Raw genomic sequence first — 24,243 nt, forward strand, 5'->3', positions numbered from 1 at the left:
TTGATATTCAAACAAATTTTCAGGCCAGTCATGTTGTATGCTGTACCAATGAGGACTAGCTGTTGTAATACCAGGAAAAAAGCTCTGCAGAGAATTCAAAATAAAATTTTGAAAATGATCCTGAAGCTTCCTCCCTGGTATAGTAACAATGAGTTACATAGAATATCCAATGTTGAAACATTGGAACAAATGTCAAATAAAATAATTAATAATTTCAGGCAAAAATCGTTACAATCTTCTATTGCCGCGTTTAATGCGATATATGTTTAGGCTTAGTTAGGTTAAGTATATTCAAAGCGTTTTTTTCTCTTGAAAGCAGGTGAAATTAACTCACCTCAACCTATTTGAACTGCTACGGCAAATGAAATGTAATATGTTGTTAACAAAATGTTAATGAAATCTGAAATTTGTTTTACCAAATTAGGATGATAGTCTTGTCTAACACAGAACACCTAGATATAAGAAATGAATGTAATGTTTGGAATGATACTAATAAAATAATTAAAAAAGAGTAACGATAAGTACATAATAATTGTATTGCATTATATATATTATGTATATGCATTTAGTTTCTCACTGATCAAAGCTTAATAAGATGGAAAACAGCACACCACCCTACCAATGACACAAATTTCGTCTGTTGTTTCTTTCCGTTATCAGCATAAAAAAATGCATATCGCATACCCTTACGCCGAGTGCTAAAATGTCCGATTTTATTGCGACGATGACGACCGGAGTTTTACTACTTCTGAGGGCTCCCATCTATTTTACGGAGGGCATCGAATTACATAAATGCCCCCACAACCTGACGACGACACGACACACGGGGCCAGGCTCGGGACGATTTCATACGTTTTATCCTTATTTGACGGTTCACATAAACGATTATTGCCCATTCAAAGCGGGAGTCCACCGAGTAGGAATTCCGATCGGGTCGTAAAGAAGAGTGCAGTGCAGGCAGGGGAGTCAGGTTTTCGATCGACGGACCGCGCGCGGGGATGGCGTTTGACTCTAAATAGACAAAATCTATTACGCTTTGAAGATTGGTTTCGCGTCGTTGAGGTTCACAAATACCTGCCAAGCCCCAAACGGAGAAACTCCTCGTGCTCGTGCGGACAGTTGCGGAATTTAAAGCCAAACAAAGGCGCCTCCTTACCACCCGTCTCCGCTGTCGTTGAGCTCACTTTCCCGCACCTTGCGATTTCTTCGGTTAACTTGACGAATAGGTGGATGGCTGATGGGTGATGTAAAGTGATATCCATTAAACATGGTCATCGCGTACCTTGCCTCTCTTCAGTCCGTCAGTGTGGAGAGACATTAGACATTCTTCGATCGTTACTTGAATAAATCAATCAAATAGTTTAAGCTGTCCTCCGGGGGTTGCATTCATCAGTCATAGACGATGACGATGGCAAGAAGAGGCAGCCAAGTGCATACAAGGAACAAACCGAAGTCGTCGTCGCAGAAGGCAGAATGACATCACATCACGTGTATTGCCCATGTCGAGATGGCAGTTGATTGCCTAATCGTTCGATCTCCGATCGATGCAAAACCTGTTTCTGTTTAGAGATATCGGCAGCAGTTTCCCAGATTGTCAGAGTTGCGAAGTCAATCGCTAAATATTTGATTGCATTGACAATAAACGATTCTGTTGAATGCTTCTCGCATAAATCAGTCCCATTCAGGACCCTTTTAAGCTGAAACGAACGTTCTTTGTGCTCTTCGTTCCTCCCGGAAAATTACCACGTAAATCAACCAAAGGCTCTTTAGGAAAGAAACGAAAAAATGGAAAGTAAGTTAAACCGATTTAAAATTTCACCTTTCGTGTTCTTGCTGCCACTGCTGTTGCGTACGGCGCTCGAATTCTTTCCAAGCGAGCAGGTATTTCTCTCAAAAAGGAACCCCGCGTGCGTGAGAATGAGGACATCCCACAAAAATCTACGTGCGAAGGGAAAAGAAAGGTCTTACGTTTTACCTTTCCCCTTGCAGTTTCCCATCTTCATCGTCATTAGTCGCTTCGTCCTGCGATCGTCCTTCGGCGTAGCAGTATCATGGGAAGCAGCTGGCCCTGCGTGTGGAACCGGATTCCTCCGAGGAACAAAAGCTGCTGACTTACTTGTGGTGGTTGTTAAGGAAGCGATCTGTTATTTGGCCCTAGCCGAAGAAGGAATAAACTGCAGTCCAACCTGGGTTAAGTATCGTAAATTATATGATTTACGTGATGGCACTTGAATTACAACAAACACGACTAAGTGCTCAGAGCAACAATGCGAAAAAATGGTGAGTCGCCATCATGAGTGACCCTACAACCCAGTGGAAATCACTAACTTGCGCTAGGCCCGAAAGTCTACAGCAGTGCTTCCTAAATTTGTTCGGACTATCGCCCCCTTGAAATCAAAAAAATAAATAAAATCACTCTCTGGTATAAACATCACATTATAGTAAAGAAATTATGCTGAAATTGTTCCACACATTTTACTTTAAGTGAAACAATATTGTTAAAATTGTCTGTTACAACAATTTTTTTCGAAATATATTTGAAAACTGAAGGCAAATAACTTTAAAGTATAAATGACAGCCCCAAAAATTTATCTCTTACCATATTCGCGCTTTTTTACTTTAATATGAATTCCAGGGGGTTATTCGCACCCTCTTTGAGAAACACTGCTCAACAGGCTCCCCGAAAACGTGTGTTTAGGCCGTGTCGTCATAATGAGGCACCCACCTCGAGAGTCTCTCCAACGCTTTGTCATCATTAGCATTCGTAAGGAAGGGCCCATTGTCTAGGAAAGACTGCTCCTCCGAGCTAGAGTTAATGAGCCTTGTCAAGGGTCCCAAATTATTTGACGCGTGTGCTTCCTAAATGTTCCCATCAATGTGTACTTACGCCAACTGGATGGCGAGCCTGCAAAGCGATGATGAATGGTCTAGTCGCTGTTTTTTCGGTCGATCGCTTCCATGGTGAACCACAATGAGTTTTTTTCTTTGCTTCGACAGCGTAGGTGTTAAGTCTTATTCGACATTGGAATGATTTGGTTGATCCAATGGGTGCTCACTAGATTCCATGACACATTTTTTGAAAAGTAAATTTCGAATTATTTGCAGGATGGCCAAACATTTCACATAAGGGGATTTTTTTTTCTATTTCCGAACGGGTTTGGGCCGAAAGGTCTCATATTTTCATGAAACTTTTTCCACAGGCAGGGCTCATCAATATATGAATAAAAAAAATTGAGAAAAATTCAGGGTCGCCTATTTTCCCGGAAAACTCAGTTGGAATTTTTTTGTTTTCCTCTGACACTATTTACTTTGAAAAATCATAACTCAAGAACGAATCATCATAGAAACAAAAGTTTTTTTTATGAAAATTAAAGCAAATTTTCTCAGAAATAAAAATAATAAGTTTTCCACAAAATTTTCCACCGTTGAGAAAATTTGTAAAGAAAAGCCGGAAAAACTATGCTCATACTCGTGGAAAATTTACAAACAAATATTTTTGAGAAGGTAATTTTATAAGCTTTAATCGCTCGTTTTTGAGTTATGGCCAATTTTGTAAAAAATGTGCAAATGTGCCATTTTGAGCCTTTTCTTTGAAAAATCATAGCTTAAGAAAGAAGCATCGTAGAAACAAAGTTTTTTTTTATGAAAATGAAAGCAAATTTTCTAAGGAAAAGAATAAAAATGTTAACTGGAAAAAGTTTTCCACAAAATTTTCCACCGTTGAGAAAATTCGTAAAGAAAAGCCGTGAAAACTATGGTGCTCTGGAGATGCCTAAACTTATAATACCAAGTTCAAGTTCCAAGTGCCTATGGTCATGTTCTGTAGAATTCACGAAGATTGAGACATCACACAGTTTATTTTGGACACGAAATGGAAATATCCCCTGGCGTAACTTGAGCTTGGAGCTCTGGAGTGGCCGCATCAGTTGATATTAAGTAGATTCTTCAATTATTGAGACGTCGCACGGTATGTTTTGGTCATAAAACGGACATCCCAACAAACATTTTGGCGGGATAAGAGCTGAACAAATCACTCTAAAGCAGATTTTAGCTGAATAAACTGTTGTTCAGCTACTAATGTTACTTGGGATGTCCCCAAAGAGGCCCTCGTGGAAGCCGTGCCAAGAGCTCTGGAGTGACCACATCTGTTCGTACCAAGTTTTTTCTTCTTTTTCGGAAATGTTCTCACGTAGTCATGAAGATAGGTGCGTCGTACGGTATGTTTTGGATAAAAAAAACGGAAATGACCCCAAAGAGGCCCTGGAGGAATCGTTTTCGGTATTCCAAAACGGTCGACTTAGTCAAGTTTTGTTTAAATGAAGGCAATCAATCATTATCTTCAACATAGAAACTTCGTTGTTTCAATTGCAATAAGTAAACAAATAATCCCATTTCAAAAATTTGACATCCTCGTGACCTCAGTACAACCCGGAATATCTTCGGCATGGTTCTGAATCCAGCTATTGTCCATTTATGACAAATAACTGGTACCTTTTTAAAGTCAACTGAGGGTGGTTTTAAAAAATAATCGAATGGAAATTGACGAAATGGCAGCTATTTGAAAATGCCTTGTAACGTAAAGGTTAAAAAAAATCTGAAGAAATCAGTTTTTCCTCATTTATTTTTGCTATAACGTCCCCATTTAGGTCAGAAAAAGCTTCTTAGCTTAGAGTTCTTATAAACTCTTTCACAGTTATTTTCTGAGAACTTTTTTTTGTCAAAGTTATATTTTTCGTTCGTATATCGTGTGGCAGCCACGATAATACTCTGTACCCAGAAAAGCCGAGGAAATTTTCAAAGCAAAAAGATCGTCGACCAATGGGATTCGAACCCCCGACTTTCAGCATGCTGAAAAATTGCCCGTTTACCAGAAGGTCCCGGAAGGAATCTATGCTGTAATTTGTGGAAGTATCTTAAGAGACTTTGAGAATTTCTGCCACTTTGCATGTTTGTTCATAGAGGTAATTCTCGGAAGGTATCACAAGGCTAATCAGGATAACTGAGGACAACCTTGTTAAAATTGAGCTGAGTTTGAGCTTGATTGACCGCCCGTGATTGCTACTCCAGTACCGCCAGATCAGCTGCGCTTGCACAAGGAACCAATCAGATGAATGCTTGGGATTAACAGACACCTTCAGTGATAAATGGTGATAGTCTTCAATTTTTAGGCAATAAAGGTGCCTGCCTTGTCGGAATGCTGAACATTGAGGGGAAGGGGGGAGGAATTGATGTTTCATTTAAAACTGGCCGCCACAGTATACCGTATATACCCCTGCACCTACGCCAGTTTATGCGGGAAGGTGTAGGGATAGTAATTTTATGGCAGAGAGGCTTGCTGTTTGGTTTGCAGACTGCCTATGCATCAGGCGTAAGGAAAAGCGTGATAGATTATAGTAGAAGATAGAAGCAAGTAAGAGATACAACTACATAGTACGAGGAAAGGGACGGGCCTGGGATTGAACTCATGAACTTCTGCTAATGAAGCAGAAGCGGTAGCCATTAGACCACCAGCCCTTCTCCAAGGATTACTTTGCTCAAACTGTAGGAGAATGTTTGCAGGAATTTCTATATTTTTTTAGAGATATTTGTTTGAGGTTATGGCTTTCACTCTTAAATAAAACTCAAAAACGGATTTTTGCTTACATCCGACGTTTCGGACACATGTATTGCGCCTTTTTCAAGAATCTGTCGACAATGATACATTATGTCGTGTTATGTGTTGATTATGTTGGATGTACTCACTAGCTGTGTTCCGTTTTTTCATTTGCCCACATCATAGGCAACATTTATCCAACAGCATAGAACGCTACAACAAGAGTATCGGTTACCAGGCGATCAAAATTTGCAGGCGGACTTTCTTATCGTCCGGATACTTACCATTCCCCGTTCGGGCATAATTAATTTGACTAGGACATTTCAAGCTGGTGAGCTTGGAATGAAGGCCTTCCGTCCAGTGAAGTCGAATATGATAGACCATTCGACCAGATCGAAAGTGCAGTCTCAACGTCATGACATTGAAAATGAGTTGCAGAAGAAGAATATATTGTCGGGTATACTGGAAGAAAAGATGTTTTATGATGAACCGAATTTGATAGCATTGAGAAAAAAGTGAAAAGTTTATGCGAAGAAATACCACTAGTAGAAGAAGATTTGTTGTACTTCAGTGGCAAGAAGATTTCGGTCAGAGGAGAAGAGACCATTGTATCTAATAATAAAAGAGATCGAAAAGCGTAGATGCGTTCCAGTCACGGTAGATATTGATCAAGCGCCGACTTATGGATCAGTCAAAACGATTTAAATCACTTGCAACTTGAAAACAAGAAGGTTCGAACTTTTTTATTCCACACGTTTTTTTTATAGATTAAACAATTATGCTCGCTGTTCAGTTTAGGACTCGAGCCCCAAAATTCGTTCCTCGACGAGATATTTTTACATTTATTTTCTTACTTTTTGGCTGATGCAATACAAGCCAGCGACAGTGAAGCCGGTCAGACAGTAGATGGAGGACAGAGGACAGTAATCCTGGACCGGATGTGGACTCTGGCGTAGAATTACGAGTCGGAGAATGTGCTGGCAGCACTTTCGCGCCGATGAGGCATTTGTAAGTGAGTTAACATTGACAACGAGAGGAGAGATGGAAGAGAAGAAGATATGACACATGTCAGAAAACTGTTAAAGGTAAGAGGAAAGTGGAAAAAACTAAACAAATGGAGGAATTAGCGGATGGAAAAGCTAGGGAAAGTACGCAAATTTGTTAGTGGAGAATGTGTAAATAGATTATTAACAAGCGGCTGTAAGTGTTTCGGATGAAGTTTGGATTTAGCTCAGCAGTCGAGCACACAAGTATGAGAATATGTAATGAAAACAGAACAAAACAAGTACGTTCATTATACATTAAGAAAGGCGACACGATTAGGTAGGACTGTCGAGAGCAGTTCTAATACTGGACGTTCGGTTTGCGTCGTCCGATAGATTTTGCTCACGGTTTCGCGCGTGTTTTCGTCGCCGGAGAATTTTTTTTTGTTCCGGAGCGTCTTGCTAGGTAGTTTTTCGTGAAGCCCAAGCAGGACGGTTCGATTTTGCGTCGTCAGATAGATTTTGCTCACGGTTTCGCGCGTGGTTTCGTCGCCGAAGATTTTTTTTTCTGTTTTGGAGCGTCTTGCTGGGTAGGTATTTGGGAAGGCCCAAGCAAGTCGGTTGGTTTTCAGGACGCCAAGAAGTTTTGTGTTCAGTCGAGGATGGATTACCAACTGGTGAGTTCGTTTCATGCTTGTGATAACACATTTTTTCTTGAAAGTGTAACTTTTAAGTAATATCAAAACAAACTTTGTATGGTTCGTCACTATAAGTGTCGGCATTATGCTTTTTTCTTATACAATTGCAATATACATATATTTTTCTCTTTTTGACACTATTAAAAATTATCTTTTGAATTGTTCGACATTGTGAATGTTGACGTATTTTTTAAAACTTCTACCATTTCGAGACAAAATGCACAGTAATACTCATATGTAATTTTCAAACAAACTATGTATAGTTCGTCACTACAAGTGTCAGCATTATTCCTGTTTCATATAATTTATATGTTTTATGTAATTTTCAGTTTTTGTCATTAATAAAAGCATCTTTTGAATTGTTCGACATTATAGATGTTGACGTATTTTTTAAAGCTTCTACCAAAAACTTCTCGAGACAAAAATACAAAACTAGCTTTAAATATAAGTCGTATATTTCCCCCTTGTCCATGGATCGCATCATCGACCAGAGGTGACTCCCAGATCTTTTCCTCCCTCACTAATAAACACCCTTCCCGTGGTGATTGTGGAGATGCAGAGGTATTCTCGGTCTCTAGAAGCAACAATCATTACACCCTAACATTCCTTCCCCATCCCAACTGACTGTAAGGACTTGGCCGGCGCCGTTATTGATCAATAATATTAGATCTGCTAAAATTGCACTTCGAGAGTAAGCGGAAACTCCCATCCCTTATTCATTTGGATCGTAGTGCAATTCTTACCAGTTCCGATCAATCACGGAGTAGCAACCATTGACATGTACAGTCAGTCTATGCTATGCTATGAATATGTCTTGAATCAATAATAAAATCAATTCAATCATAAATGAATATATTATGTCTTGCTTTGTTCACCTCACAAACAATTTTGGCACGATAAGATGCTGTGAAATCTGTCAGAACAATCTGCGTTCAAATTTTTGCTCATTGGAGTTCAAATTTTTGAACTGAACAATGAGCGAGCCTACTTGATCGCTCCGTTCCAAAAAATGAACTGGAACGCGAACTGAACGCGTTCAAATGCATCACTGGTTGATGAACCCGATGCGGTTGATTCCCAAAATCATTTGTATCTCCGATTTTTGATCCAAACAAACGCAAAACAGGCACAATGGACACTCTGCCGACACAATTTCGTACCACCTATGAAAATTGTTTGGGTTCCTAAGTAAGTGTTTAACAAATTTCTTCCTTTTTTCTTTAATAATTGTTAAGACGTAGACAAGTTCAAAATAATTATTTCAATAACGTAGAAGAGGGCAATTATCCAAGTTGTTTCATTTTGAGGCTCAACCTACATGTTACTGGAACGCGCAAAAATTCGACTTCAAATTGATTCATTTTTAGGGGGGTCTGTAGCCTTGAGGTTACGTTTTCGCTTCAAAAGCGGAAGGTCATGGGTTCGATTCCCAGCCCCTCCACAAAAAACCCATCCATCCACCAGAAGACGCCTCACGGAGGACCGTGCTTTGGGGACCACATCCATCCTCCGTCAATATCAGATGGTGACTGAGACAAACTGACCCTCTTCGTAGGCAGCTAGCCTCCCTAACAACAGAGCTCTCTCCTACCTGCTCGGTGTGAGAGAAAGAGTAGGAGAGAGTGAAAGAAGATGTAAATATAGATAAGTTGAAAATAGATCGTATCGGTAAAGAAGCTACAGATCAACTGATTCCGGCACAGTATTGGCCACAAGCACAGAGTGCCTTAAAAAAAAAGAGTTAAAAAAAATTGATTCGTTTCTATTAAAAATGCATTGAAGAAATCCTGAAATGCTGCATTTGAATGTTGAGTTTACATACAATGGTGTATATACAATGGAAGTACAGCTTGTCAAAATTTTGCTCGCGCAGCATGAGAATCCGACGTTCTCGCACGAAATTTATGTGAAGGCGGATTTCAAGATGCTTCCGGAACAGGAGTCGCATCAGAAAAAGAGAAGAAGGCCGACATTTTCAAAACTATCAAACTATCGAAATTTCTGAAACAAAACGTCGTCTGGAACAGTGCTGGGAATGGTAATAGTAGTAGGCTTGAATTTCGCGAAAATCACGTGGCTTTCCCAGTACAGTAGTTCGAAAACGTGAATCTCATCAAGTAGCCTATTTTAGGTGCATGAATTTTCTAAATAGTTAGTGTCATTGAAGGCTCTAAATACGGGAAATAGAATATTTTTCTACAGTAATTTTGAGTTGCCTTTAGCAACGGGTATTTTGCAATTTTCAAGGCTCTTTGCCTACAGCAGCGATAAACGTGAGTTTCATTGACTTCGCTGACTGCGATTGGCTTTGTTTGGCTACTGTAGAATGAATTTCAGATTTTTCCCAACCCTGGTCTGGAATGCCATATGCACGTGTGGTCTAAAATGTGACATTTTTATCACTACCGAACCCATCTATTAAGGGATCTACGTCTAGGATAGTCTCAAAAAGCGGGTGCTACCAATGCTAATACGCGAGAAGAGATACGCGGAAGCTGACATTTCTGTCAAAGTGTGAGCCAAACGAATATGTCATGTCCGTGTTACACTATTATTCTCGTTGCCGAGCAAAATCAGCACTGCTGCATGCAGCGAACTGGACTATCGAATTTCATACATTTTTCCTTATGAAAGGTGGTACGATTATTGCAATACGAATGCTTTATGTATCGCTTTAGCATCACTCCACATCAAGGCGTCGATAGGCGCGTGGTGTACGCTCGGACCTATCGATCGCAAGGTTCATGGTTCGATTCCTAGTTGCCGCGAAAACTTTTTTTGTTTGCAAATTTCAATCCAATTTCTTGTGGCGAATTTTCATAGGGGGTTCCTATGTTTATCAATAGTCCATTTGCCTGAGTGTGGTCAGTTGCCAAATCATTCCATTTTACTTCCGCTTATCTCTTATCCTTTGATTATATGAATTAAGCTACTGAAAGAAAATAAGAAGGATTTGTATCATGAATTCTGACTAAAGGATACGATTTTTTTGTCGACCAATTTTTGCACGTTCTAGTCTTTACTTCAAAACCAATTGATACAATCGTTTTCTTCATTTATCATTTATTTTTTTCTAAAAAGTATGAACAAGTTTATATTGAATGTTTTCCAACATTCTAGCAAATACATACAAGTATCAACTAACAAAAACGATGTTTTTGAATGAATCACACTCCCAACCAGAGACTGACCCACCTTTTACAGTTTACACACATTTTCCCCCAGTCTGACCTACTTTTCGGGAGCCCGGATCAACCAATCTTGTTCTTTAAAAAGTAGGCACCACATAACCATCTGCCATCCAACGCAGTCCGATCGGAAGACAATCTTCTTCCCACCAAACCCGAGAGAGAGTCTGTTTTTTTTGGCTTCTCGACTGCTGGACCCCGTATGCTGTTTACAACATCGCCGACGCAAGGCCTCCCCGTTTCAATTTTCAATCAGCTGCCCACACGTCTTGTTATTCAAATTTCTCTTCCACGCTGCTTTTCTGCCCTCTGAGTCTACTGAAGCTTGTCTACGTGCTGAAGAAAATAACAAACAACCGGAAAGGAGCGTAAACGACTGCAAAGACTTGAACGACTTGAACGACTTGAACGACGATCACCGTGAAGGGAAAGTTCACAGCCAGTTAGCCAGCCAACGCATCACGCAGGAACTGAAAGTAAAATTAAATCAAACTGGGATTTCGGATTGGTCTCAAAATCTGAGGGAGTGTGGAGTCAACGGAAAAGGGTTTCGTTCCCGTTGTTTATCTCTCGAATTTGTTTTGGGAATGGAGAATAAACTACGCAGCAATCGCACTAAGGGGTATTTGGTGGATCTTGCTGGCGAAAAGTCATTTTAAATATTTGCTTAGATTTTGATATAATTTTCTGCACATGACACATAAACAGCATACCTGTTTCTGCACTTTTTCTAAGGTACGTCCGAATTTATTTATCAAGGAGTCGGAGAACTTTTTTCAAAAAGTGAACAAGTCTAATAAATAGTCATGAAATAATGCATACTACTCATTGTTCCTTTATTCAAGTGTAATAAATAACATGAAATTTGAGCCGCCAGATCGTACAGTTCTACCTGAAAGGTTGCATGTGCCCTTGAAATCAAAAAGCCCAAAAATTCTTGAAAAACTTTTGGTCAACTAGGTTATCCAAATATTCCCTTAGTGGATCTCGCATGGTACGAGATGCAGTTTGAAGTTGATCGATCGGGCTTTCTCGAAGAAAACGCATCTCCCCGGCAGCAGCGCAACGCAGCGTGAGATTTTGACCTCTTTCTTCGGCTTGGACGTGGATCAATTCACCTGCGCTCAGAGTGCGTGTTTGGAGAGATGAACGTTGAAGGTGGGACACGAGGTGACGCCAAGGAACGGTCAATTTCAGCATGATTTTCCTTGTGGGCTCTTAGTATGGGACACACGGAAGGAAAATGGGAACGCAGCAGCGCTGGCTGGTTGCAACAAAAACGCAGCTTTCTCCGATCAACAGGACTCGATGTTTATGGCGATGATGGTTAACATGGGAAGGAATATAGCATGTCGAAATGGGACACAGCCGGGCAGGTGCATTTCCACGATTTGCCTTTTTATCGTGGAACATTATTTCGGAAATGTGCGCAAGTAGCAAGTTTGGTTCTTTGATTGTATGTAATTATGGCCATTCCACGACGACATTATGTGGCCGGATTTCGATGCAGGATAATTAATTCTTCATTGCAAACCCATCAATGCACCGAGGCATTTGTATCGAGAAAGAATTGTCAAATGTTGTGTTTTTCTAAAGCGATATCAAAGAAGGAATTGTAAAACAGTTGACCTAAGAATTCAAGATGAAAATAAAAAAATAAACAGTTGACGGCACTTTCAAGATAAAAAATACGAATTTAGTACTATACCATTCAATTCCACTAGTGTTTTTGACTAGTAGTTTGTAGCTCAGACTCTCTTTGTCTGCAATTGTGCGCACGGTGTCGATTAGAAGCTTATGTTGGTTCAGTACGGAGGGGTGACGGGAAGAGTGACAAAAAATATTACTCGTGGACTTTTTGCGGCATTGTTTCGTCGTGGTCTCCTTGTCAGTCATTGAAGACAAAAAAAAATCGTCATCGGTCAGTGACGAATCCTACGGTTACCAACCCTGCCGTCAGCAACAGGTCGAGCAGTTGATAAGATCCAAAGTTTCTAGAGCATGTGGGACGCTATCCACGAGGCTTCAATCACAACAGAGCGGAACGGATTAGCTCAGGTCAACGACTTAGCTTAAATGATTGGTTCGATGAAGAGTGCCAGAGAGTGACAATGAAAAATTACGCCAGGAGCCTTATTCATGCCTTAGGCTGGTATTCAGCTGAACAGAAAGCGGTGCATGACAGTTATCCCAAGCAAAGTTGAGTTACAAAAAGAAAACACGTTTAGTTATCCAAAAGCAAGCATTTGTAACTTAGTTTGTTTTCATTACGGTTGAATAAGCAGGCAACATAACAAACTTGATAACAAAAATGTATACTAATAATGTCAAAAGAATATTCAGTTGTATTATCATTTGAAACAAATTAATAATTAATTTTGTTATACACTCTCTGATTGACAACTTTGTATGTTATCTATTAGTTAAAAATACTAAATAATGATCACAAATATTTGGCGTCATTTACCAGTTCTAGGCATCCTCTATGTAACGACTCATAATCGGTTGACAACAAGAGCGGCACGAACTACTAGTCTTCCCATTAATGATAAAAAAATCAGTAAAATGAATTCATGAAAATAAAACTTGTTTTTGCCATGTTTTGCAGTTTTTAATCGACTTTGCTCGGGATACTTAGGACTACTCATGTTCATACTGATATATTGCAATCCTTCTTATCTTATAGCTGAACAGTTATTGACTCAGCCTTACAGTCCTCAACGATCTGCTGCACAAACGATTCAGATTATCCTGATTCGTCATTATATTTGCAAACTCATTTAATTCCATAATCAAACTCGCATAAAAATCATCACCGCTCAAAAGGAACCGCCAGCGGAACCAATTCAATCAATCCAGCTCAACGTCAAATAATCAAGAATAATGTTTTCTTAATTTCCAATTAAAAATCTTCTCCCAGTTGGAGTCCCTAAAACCCGATCGAAGAAAATAAAAACATGCTAATGAGTTAGAGCCGAGGCCAAGCATTCGAATTTGACTACGCGGCCTGTCAAGCGTGAAATAATTTCACTCTAATTTATGTGTGAACGGTCCCAACGAAGCTCAGAAGAGACTCTCTTCCACGACCATCATCTTCGACGGGGCGAAAAGGTGAAGGAATCCTTTTTCGCCGAATCTAATGAGAGTAATTCCCCTTTGCCTTATTTTTTTTTGTGCTCCGTTCATCCGACGACATCGTCATCAATTCTAAGCATTATAGATGGTAAAAGGTTTTTGTGACTTTAAAAATCTGGAATGCTTCACAAACAATCGAAAACTGCACCATAACTAAGTGAATAATGTAACAATAAAATATATAATATGTTCCAAAATAAACAAAAATGTTCCATGAAAAGGTAGAACTGTACTAGTAAAAGGAATAAAAGTAACAAAATTTCCCAATGAAGAAATCTTTTATGCACCATAAATAAATGAACACCTATGCATTGGTATTCAACTCACCATTGTACCAAGATTTGTCTGGAATTATACAAATCTCACTTAACTTATGATTACGACCCAAAAGCACGTTTAAGGCACGTCGTTTCTGATCAAATTATCATCCAAATCTGCCATATATTTGCTGATCATCCAGTGCTGCCAGACAATTATATAGTTGTTCATAGTTCAACGTTTGATGCTATGAAATGAGAGATTATTTTTTTTATTGTGAGATTTTATTGTTTTATTTTATAGGATTATGTAGCATATTGTATATTTAATTGGAAAATTACTCACTTTGCAACGATGAAATTTTCGATCATTTTTTGAGCATTTCTTACATTTTATGGGTGCATCACAAAGGCTGCCATCATAGGCATAAACTCCCGGTCTCCCGGGTTGATTCCGGGAGAGTTGGTATGCAAATGAGAGACGCGGACGATTAAAGAAAGGAACCCGATCGACAGCAGGCAGCCAACCTTCCAAACCATCCCATGAACAATTCGGCTTCCCAAGGAGCAAATCGCGCCAAATCCTATTAATCAGCATCTTCTTTTTTGGTTGTTGCTTTAGGGTACTGGAGGAAAGAATGGTTTGAGGTAAACAGAAAGAAAAAAATGTATTTAGTCAGCACAATCAAATATTGCAGTTCTGGGTGCTTCTGTTACCGAAATAAGGGATGATGCTGGAAATGAAAGGAACTGTAATAGAATTGATTTCTCTTTGAAGACATTTAACCCTTTGAGTGGGTCTTTGAGTTTGAAGTGAACCATACTGACTCAACAGTCAAGGTGATTACTTTCAGATTTTACAATTCTTTATAGAACAATATTTGCGTTTTTTTTTAAAAGAAAACTTGGACTTGTTATTTATTGAAGCTGGAAATGCATATTGCAATATTTAGGGATCCATCACAGATTGGAAGAACAGCGTTTTCATAAAAAAAAAATGTACCCATAGTGTTAACTTAACTTTAAATTTTTTCCCATGATATTGTTTTCAGGGTTTTCTGTTTAAGATCATAAGTTATAACTACATAAAATACAATATATTTTAAACATGATTTTATTCTTTTGTTTTCGTCAGTAAAGGAATAATTTGAATTGCAATTTATGAAGATAGACTGTTAGACAGTGCCGCATTTACGAGTTTGAGTCCCCGGGTCCGTAAATTTAAGAGGCCCCCACAATCCTCAATAAACTTATTTTTAGTTAAAACAGAGAATTTGTTTATAATAGAGAAGTGCGAATACTGAAACCAAAGGTTCCAATTGAACCGTCAAACGAGGTTCCAATCGAGCAAATTCAATGAGACTCAGTTAGATGTAACACAGGAGACACGATGTATGCGTGTTAGTGAAAAGCGGTAGGAAAAGTGACGTCACTGATCAGCTTGGTTCCTTATGGCGACTGACGGGATGACACACCCACTGAAATATTGTTCGAGTCACCTCAATTGTTGATAGTCATTGCAAATATTGTTTATAAACAAAGTCAAAATGCTTTCCGCGTTTCTCTAATATAATCATATTCTCTGAGTTAAATTTGTACAGAAAATATGATTCAATGAATCAATTTTATAAATGCATCAGTTGATTTGAAAGATTCAAGGTGATTTAAAAAATCGGAATGATGGGTGATGAGTAAGAAGATCCACGAGAAGTTTTGAAAAGGGGGTTGACAAAATCGGATCATCATTTGTTTGACTTCACGAGAAACAAGAATATAAGAAATTATACAAAAACAATTTGGATATTCAAGAGCCTTATTTTTGTTATGATTCCTTATATTTTCTGACGTGACATTTTTCAACTGCAATGATAGAATTATAATCCAAATTTAAAACTAGCTAGCTGAAGATCAAGTAACATGACTTAATTATTTAAATATTTATTTTGAAAATGAATTTTTTGAAAATGAGATCTCTTATTGAAAAAAATCCAAGGAAACAAAAAAAAAACGAAAACGAATCAAATAGGAAACAGAAAATCCAAGCGTAACCTAATATGAACCAGAAGATAAAAATTCGATTCCTCATCATAGAAACGGGCCCGATATTTATTTTTTTCAAATTCCTCGTGTCGTTACAACTATGTATGTATTTTTCATGATTTTCTCTAGGAAAGAATTTGATTATTTTCAGATTAAATCAGGTTAGATTTAGAGGTTTTACCTATGATTTCTCCAAGAGTACATTATGCGAATTCCTACTAGAATTTTTCCTAGGAATTTCTCCTTTCATATCAATTCGGATATCTCAAGATTTTTTTTAAGGATAACAAAAAATGCCCAAGAGATAACATCAGGAATCGCTAAAAAAAATCCATTTCAAGGAAGTCCTAAGTCCTTCAGTATTTTAATCCGGTAATTCTTCCATCGATTACCTTGGTATATCCTCCAAGATTTCCGTTCAGAATATCTTCAAAAAAATTATGTGAGATCTCCTAAAGTTGAAACTGGAAAAATTGGATGAAGATAAAACGTTGTTACAACAAACATTTGAGAATAGTTTGATTCGAAGGAATTAATCTCCTCTTCAATAAACCAGTATTGATTTTCTGTTTCCTAATGTTTAAGTATTGGTATTTAGTATTTTAGTAAATACCGAATGTCTTTCGAACTTTTCCCCTTTCTAGTTTTGATTAGTGCAGGTAAATGTGACCACAGACGAATAATAACTTGCACAAATATAGAAAATATTATAAGAGATAATTCTTAGAATATTTTTTGCCGTAGTCTAGCAATAACATCCAAATATATTTTAATAAAAATGTGACAACAAATTAGGAAAAAATCTGCGAAGACATTTGAAAAAAAAAACAGAAAATTCATGAGAATTTTCAGCGATATTTCAAATGGAATCTTAGCGTAACGTAAGGGTCATGTGGTAGAACCACTTAAACAAACCTATGGATAAATTTCTGAAAAAATGCTTCAAACCTCAGAACCATCTGTGGAGGAAACTCTGGATAAGTACTAAGCATAATCCTTGAAACAATTCTGGAAAAATAGAGAAAAAGCTTCACAAAGCTTATCTATCGAAATCACTGAAAAAAAATACCGTAAAACGGGGTAACTGATAATGCGGGTAACTCTGATAGTGTGGGTCATACTAAACGAAATTAGATAATATATTTCAATCACTTAAGCAAATCGAATGCAAAAGTAAAGAGTATTAGTATGACACTTCAGCTCAAAGCTATTTTCATTTGAATCGAGAACATTTGAAACTTAATCTACGAATATCAAAAATTGATGCAACATTAGCAATTTCGAAACGTTTATGAACAATCTGTTCTACAATCACTATTTGATGTAGTTTTGAATAGTTCGTCACTTATATTTCATAGTCTAATTATAATAGAATTCGAATATGGTCTCAAATCTATTAGCGAAAACCATTTTTACAAACTGGGACCTTTTTAGTAATTTTAGTATCTTTGAAAAAGTTCAATACAACGTTAAACGCCTAGAGCCAATAAATGTTACTTAATTCACTCAATTTTGTTCGATTTATATATTCTCAATCATCAAAGTTACCTCAAAACAAAAAACCGACTTTCGATTATATGAAAAATAATAGATCCATTCGAAATAAATCTCTTGGCAGTCTATCAACTGAAATCGATTGCTAGGATGCCAGTATTTGTTTTAAAAATATAATTTGTAATTTTTTGAAACAGCATGCATAAATATTTAAGTTTTCTTCGAAAAACTATCAAGGTTATCCCGTTTTACAGTACATATTTGGTGTACATAAGAGATTAACCATAAAATACGTAACATTCATACCATAAATACGTAACATCACACTTAATATTATCTGACAATTCCTAACTTAAAGCGTACAGAGGAATGAAACATGTTTAAAATATATCTTTATAAGTTATTGATCGAAAAGTGGCACATAAACTTTTAAAAATTTACGAAATTGTAAAGATGTTCTGTTTTTATTGTTAAACATGGTATAAAACTAATTTCGGGATGGAATTGTTTTCCGCAACTACTAAATTTGATAGAAATATAAAAAAAATCGTTTAATATAGAAAAGTAATCGTTTTCATGATGCATTCGTTGATTTCATCTCTGTCTTTGTTCAATTAGGAATTCGTATTTCAAAAGTTAAAACAATGAAAAAATCATTTTCTCTTTTTCTCAAACAATTATGTAATTTGATATTTGATTTAGTGCTACTCTCTAGAAAAATGTTCGAAACTTGTAGAAAAACTTTTGATTCTGGTGCTTGTTTTGATAGGTCCCACTAACCTCGGGTATAAAGATATTTTAGGGGAATTTTAACCATATAAATTTTCCTATGAAATGAAAACAAAATACTAATGGTAATTTTTTTTTATAACCCAATTATTTTTTGCGAACCAATGCAAGAAGTGAAACGTGTTATTTAATAAGCAAGTTGAAGAAGGCGCTGAATATACAACTGTTACGTGGAGCATGGTAATTAAATTTACAATATTTGTTGTACTAAATATATTCAGAATCATAGTATTTTCAACTATCCAGAAGAATACCCCCTTAAAAACTATTTCTTAATGAGCTATGACGAAAGATCCCACTTACCCCGGATTCTCACTTGCCCCAGAGTACCTTAAATTTAAACTAAATAAAGTACAAAATGTTTTAAAAAAGAATTTATTAATTTTTCGTCTATAAAAGACAAAGTTGACTAACAATTGATGGAAGTTGGACTGTTGGATAAAAATGAAGTGGACAATCAGTGCTATCTAATGTACCATTCAGATAACACCACTTATCAAGCACATTAAAATCTTCATTCGAAATGATCTCAGTTAAATCTATGAACAAAAGGTTAATGAAACGTCGTTATGACAAAAATTCGAGAGTAATTTGATTTGTGGGAAATAATCTCTCAATGATTCTGCACATTTTTTTTGCAAGTTTTCAAGTTTTTACACTCTTTTTTAGAATGATGATGATCGATATAGTTCATTAGTCACCACTAGCGCATTGCGGTAGTGGTGACTACCGATAAAGGAGGATGGTTGTGATGGCTATGACCGTAAAAATGTAAAATCATGTAAAAAACAAATGGACATCGTGTCAGCACTAAGAAGGCAGTCCTTCTAGCACGATGCAAGTAGCGCAACCCTGGTTAGGTGGACTCTTCACTAACCAAGAAAGGCAAAAGTAGAGCGAATGGATTGATTTTCCGGCAACAACCTGTTACTCGGGGTCAGAGAAACCCGTTGAACCTTAGAATGCTGGCGAGCTAGAGCATGGGTCTTAAATATCCCAAAGTGGCTTTCAAGGGTTTTGTCCTTCAAGTGGAAAAACTATAAAACCACTATTTAACATTTATACGATTTATTGGGTAACTTACAGCTGTGTGGATGTATGAGGAGGAGGGAAGGGCCGGCCAGCTACACACTGTGGATTAAGTCTGCTGGTGAAGGTTTACCCCGTGGGCTTGCGACGAATTTCTAGGGCTTCGCAGATTGACGGGACGCTTCGTTCTTGGTACTCGGAGCGCTTGTGATAGGCCTTTGAAGCGGAGGTCCGAACACATGGAAGGGCTATATCTGGGGTCTCTATCTGATAATTGTAGGCTGCCAAACGGATATCCTAGGGAATCCTGAGCTGCGTTTCGGGATGCTGATCGCTTTCTGGGTACCGTATCGTTTAGGAAAGTCTCAAGGTCACCTTTCCAGAATCCTTTGGGTCCTGATCCGAATAATTGCACAATTCGAAAGGTTTAGGGCTAGTTGGCTACTTTATTTACTTTAGTCCATACCTGATCCAAATATATCCGGCAATTGATTTGTGTGTCTGTCGAAGACAATTAACGGCTAGTCTCACTATAAATTTATATTTCCACTACTTTGGCTATAATAGACCGTCTTGGCTGAGATGTGAAATGGAATAGAACAAATCGATAGCTGTCTCTGACTCTAATTGCCTTTCCTTTTCGCATATTCTCTTTTTTTCTGCCTTGGTCCTTTTTCTCGCATGTGGCATCACCTTTTGCTATTCAGCAGTGCGCACGAGGGGTAGTGTTTTGTATAGATGTGTTTTAATAAATTGGGTTACCTAACTGAGCAATATATAACATTTTTTGAATGTGCATGCTTTTGTAAACTAGTTTAACAATTTTATATGATGAATGTTTAACATTATGGATAATATGAACATATCACTGATGAACATATAAAGGGTAATTTTAAAATAGGAAAGTAAAGAATTTTACATCACAGCGGTAACAAAACCCGGCAACGAATAAAGGATAACGACTGGAAAGTCGGATCTTGGAACGTGAGAACTTTAAGTGAACCTGCGCATGTTGGGCTCCTGGCTCGTGAACTACGGATTGTCGACGTGAACGTGGCAGATATCTAGGAAATACCAGCTGCGGCGACAGAGCAGAACGTGGAATTGGCTTCATAGTGATTGGGAACCAGATGAGGCGAATAATTCGGCAGAAATCGGTAAGCGACCGAATCTGTGTGTTGAGATTGAAGGGCAAGTTCTTCAACTATAGCCTGATCAGTATATATGCGCCAACGAACGATAAGCCCCAAGACATGAAAGATTAGTTCTATGAGAGTCAAAAAGGCGTACGGAGAGAGCCCCAAACAAGACGTCAAGATAGTCATCGCCGACGCAAATGTGCAGATCGAGACCCATCATTGGAACGGAAAACCTCCATTCCATTGCCAATGATAATGGCCTGCGGCTAGTAACCTTCGTTGCTGCTAGAGGTATGGCAGTACCTACTTTGCAAGCAAGAATATCCGCAAACACACCTGGCGACACCCAAGTGACGATGCCTGCTCCAAAATAGACCATGTGCTGGTTGATGGGGGAGATTTCTCAGATGTCATGGACCTTCCGAGCCCCTAATATAGACTCGGATCATTATTCCGTTGTAGCTGCAATCCAGCCTTGTTAACCAGCGTCGCAAGTTCCAGAACTAACAGAACGCTGTGCTGTGTGACTGATGGGGTAGATGCACAGTACCGCCAGCAGCTAGACGAACAGTTGGGAAGAATCAACATTTCGGGAGATGTCAACAGCCCTATCCACGAAGATGTGACAATAAAGGCGCGGGAAGTGAGTGGCATTGGTCAACGACGATGGCAAAACGACGGGTTCAATGAAGAGTGCCAGAGAGTGACAGACATGGAGAATGTCGCCAGAGGACGTATGCTTGTGACCGGTACCAGACAGAACAGAGAGCACGAAGAAAGTGTGATTGTTGAAGCTCAGGATAGCATGAACAGGAACGATAAGCAACGGTCAATGGCGCACGGTACAATACGAAGAAAACTTGAATATTTATGCATGCTGTTTCAAATAATTTCAATTCATATTTTTAAAACAAGTACTGGTATCCTAACTATTGATTCCAGTTGATAGATTTCCAATAGATTTATTCTTAATGGATATATAATTTTTCATATAATCGAAAGTCGGTTTTCTGTTTTGGGGTAACTTTGATAATGGAGCATCACTCGAACAAAATTGAATGAATTATTGAACATTTGTAGGGCGTTGCATATCTGTAGGCGTTTAACGCTATATGGAAATTTCTGACTTAGATTACAAAAATGGTCCCAGTTTGTAAAAATAGTATTCGCTAAGAGTTTTGAGACCGAATTCGAGTTCTACTATAACTAGGCTATCAAGTATAAGTGACGAATTCATTATGACTTCATCAAATAGTGATCGTAGAACAGATTGTTTGAAAGCATTTCAAAATTGCTAAAATCTTATAAATTTTCCATATTTGCATATAAATCCTCAAATGTACTTGATTCCAACGGAAATAGCTTTAACATGAAGTGTCATACTAATACTCTTTACTTTTGCATTCGTTTTGCTTAACAGATTAACAGGAACTTTGTTATTTCGTTTAGTATGTTGAGAGTCTCGCATTATCAAAGTTACCCGCATTATCAAAGTTACCCCGTTTTACGGTACCAGTACCCGCCATGTGCAATGATTAAGAAGGGATTTGCTGGCCAATAAAACGGCGGTGGCTGCCAGGTGGAAGGAGCACTTTCAGCAATTGTTGAACAGTGAAAATGGAAATGTAGCGAGGATCAGAATGAACATAGATTATGACAATCAAACTGTAGACCCACCCACCATAGGAGAGGTTAAAAAGGCTATCAGCGAGCTGAAAAACTATAAGGCTACTGGGAAGGACGAGATACCGATCGAGCTTCTCAAGCAAGAAAGTGAGCAGCTTTACCAGTCGATCCACCGAGTACTTCTGAAGGCTGGGTGGTTCGAAATCAAGTGTTCGGATCACAGACGAGGTGTCAACCTCGTTCGTGACGTTAGACGGATTGAAGCAGAAACAGGTCAGTGGTAGAGGCATTCGTGCTTCTGAAGAGGTAGCCAATGACCAATAATTCTACCAAAACGAAGTACATGGTTGCGGGTAGAGATAGAGGTATGCTTGGTTGTGTAGGAGCTGAGGTAGTGTTTGTTGGGAATGTTTTTGAAGTTGTTGAAGAGTTTTTTCTTATCTTGGAGCATTTGTGGCATGCGACAGTGTCGTTTCCCGCTAAGTGTTGCAGTTGCGAATAGGGCCTTTTACGGACTACGTAACCAGCCTATGTCCCGCGACGTGCAAACGGGAACAAAATTCGCCCTATATGAAACATTGATTCTTCTGGTGGCTCTCTACGGGCAAGAAGCGTGGTCGTTGAAAGTGGCAGACCGGAAAGCTTTCGGTGCTTTCGAGCGAAAAGTGCTGCGGACAATACTAGGAGGGAAATTCAAACTTCAGTGGGCTCAGTGCTGTTAAATGTCAAAGTTTTGGAAAAAATAAAATGCTTATAGCTCCTTCCCAGGTGAAATACAGCATCAGTAAATATTGCCAACCAATAGTAATTCGGAAAAGGTTGGTTGGTATTTCAAAAACGGTTGCATCAAATCGCTTTATTTATTCACAACAGTTTCCAAAAGTGAATAACCAAACTCGAGGAAAAAAAAACTGCAGCCTGAGATATTAAAGCGGGTTATGGCTACGCGTCGGTTTCCCAAGGAATTAGGGAATATTTCTGGATTCAGACAACCATTGATTGAAATCGACAAAGATTCTTAAAGTTTAAGGTTTTTCTGAGAACTTGTGAAAAAATGGTGCCAAAAGATAGAAAAAAAATAGTTTTATTAATTTGGTGTTGATTTGTTAGCGTCACAAAACATTCAAGATATTATTATGGTCTTATAATTCTCCATACTTTTTTTTAATTTTATTTAGGCTGATACAAATATTAAATTTCTTTTATGTCCGAGACCACTTGGAAGGTACGAGGGGGGGGATAAAAATAAATAAGGAACAAAAAAAATTAATATAGAAAAAAAGTATTTTTTTCGAATATTTTTTTTTTAACGATAATTGTTAAACTTTTTTCAAACGTCCTCTGGATCATTATTTCACTTGTTTTTTACTTTAAAAATTGGAAAAAAAAACCTTTCTGATGTCAAAAAAATGATGAATCTTTTTTTTTCTCCCCCTCACAATTTTCGGATTTTTGAAGGGGGGGGGGGGTGACATAAAAGAAAATTAATATTTGTATCAGCCTTATTTGTATTTACATGGTGTTACATAAATTAATTTGATAATAACTCATCAACGGTACTTGGCTGTGTCCCTCCAACTTCGATTTTGGCCCAAGATCCTGTTGCTCCTGATTATGCTACCTTAATTTTTGATTTTATTTCTGTTATTTTATCTTTTATCTCCAACGAACCAATAGCTGATTATAATCGTCCGTTTTTTACTTTTGAACAATAAATAATTGTTTTTAATTTGAATCGTGGTTTACGGCTAACCAGCCGAGTGGAAGTTTAAAAACTACCGAAAAGCTAAACATTACATATAATTTGCAATTGGATTAGATGGACAAATTGATGTGAAGATTTGCGAAAAAGTTACACGTCTTCTCAGTGAGAATCGAACTCACGACTCCCCGATCTCTAGTTGGGGCGCGTTAACCACTACGCCATGAGAGGACTCATGAACGCAGAAGTTTTTTTTCGCAAATCTTCACATCAATTTGTCCATCTAATCCAATTGCAAATTATATGTAATGTTTAGCTTTTCGGTAATAAATAATTATTATTCAGCTTTTTCTGCATGCTCGGGGTGTATCATACCTGAATAGGTTCCCGAGCAGAAGAAAATTACTGCTGAATACCTGGCTGAGGTATTCCAAACCCGACACTTCCTACCTGAATGAGATATGTAAGAGTCCTGCATAAGAGGTTTAAGACCTTAAATAATATCTCATGCATGTTTTACAAACACAAAACTAATAATTGGGACATGTATCAGACAAAATATCGTATGCG

At 38.0% G+C, this 24,243-nt stretch overlaps 1 long non-coding RNA gene across 1 annotated transcript; it reads left to right on the plus strand.

Moving 5' to 3' along the window:
- The first annotated feature begins 614 nt into the window (after positions 1-614).
- Positions 615-2,549, plus strand: LOC110677057. The gene is made up of 2 exons (XR_002500929.1): positions 615-1,792; positions 1,990-2,549. It is a non-coding gene; the product is annotated as an uncharacterized LOC110677057 (long non-coding RNA).
- Positions 2,550-24,243: the final 21,694 nt, after the last annotated feature.

Source organism: Aedes aegypti, chromosome 2 (assembly GCF_002204515.2).
Source record: "Aedes aegypti strain LVP_AGWG chromosome 2, AaegL5.0 Primary Assembly, whole genome shotgun sequence".
In the NCBI taxonomy this organism is placed as follows: Eukaryota; Metazoa; Arthropoda; class Insecta; order Diptera; family Culicidae; genus Aedes; species Aedes aegypti.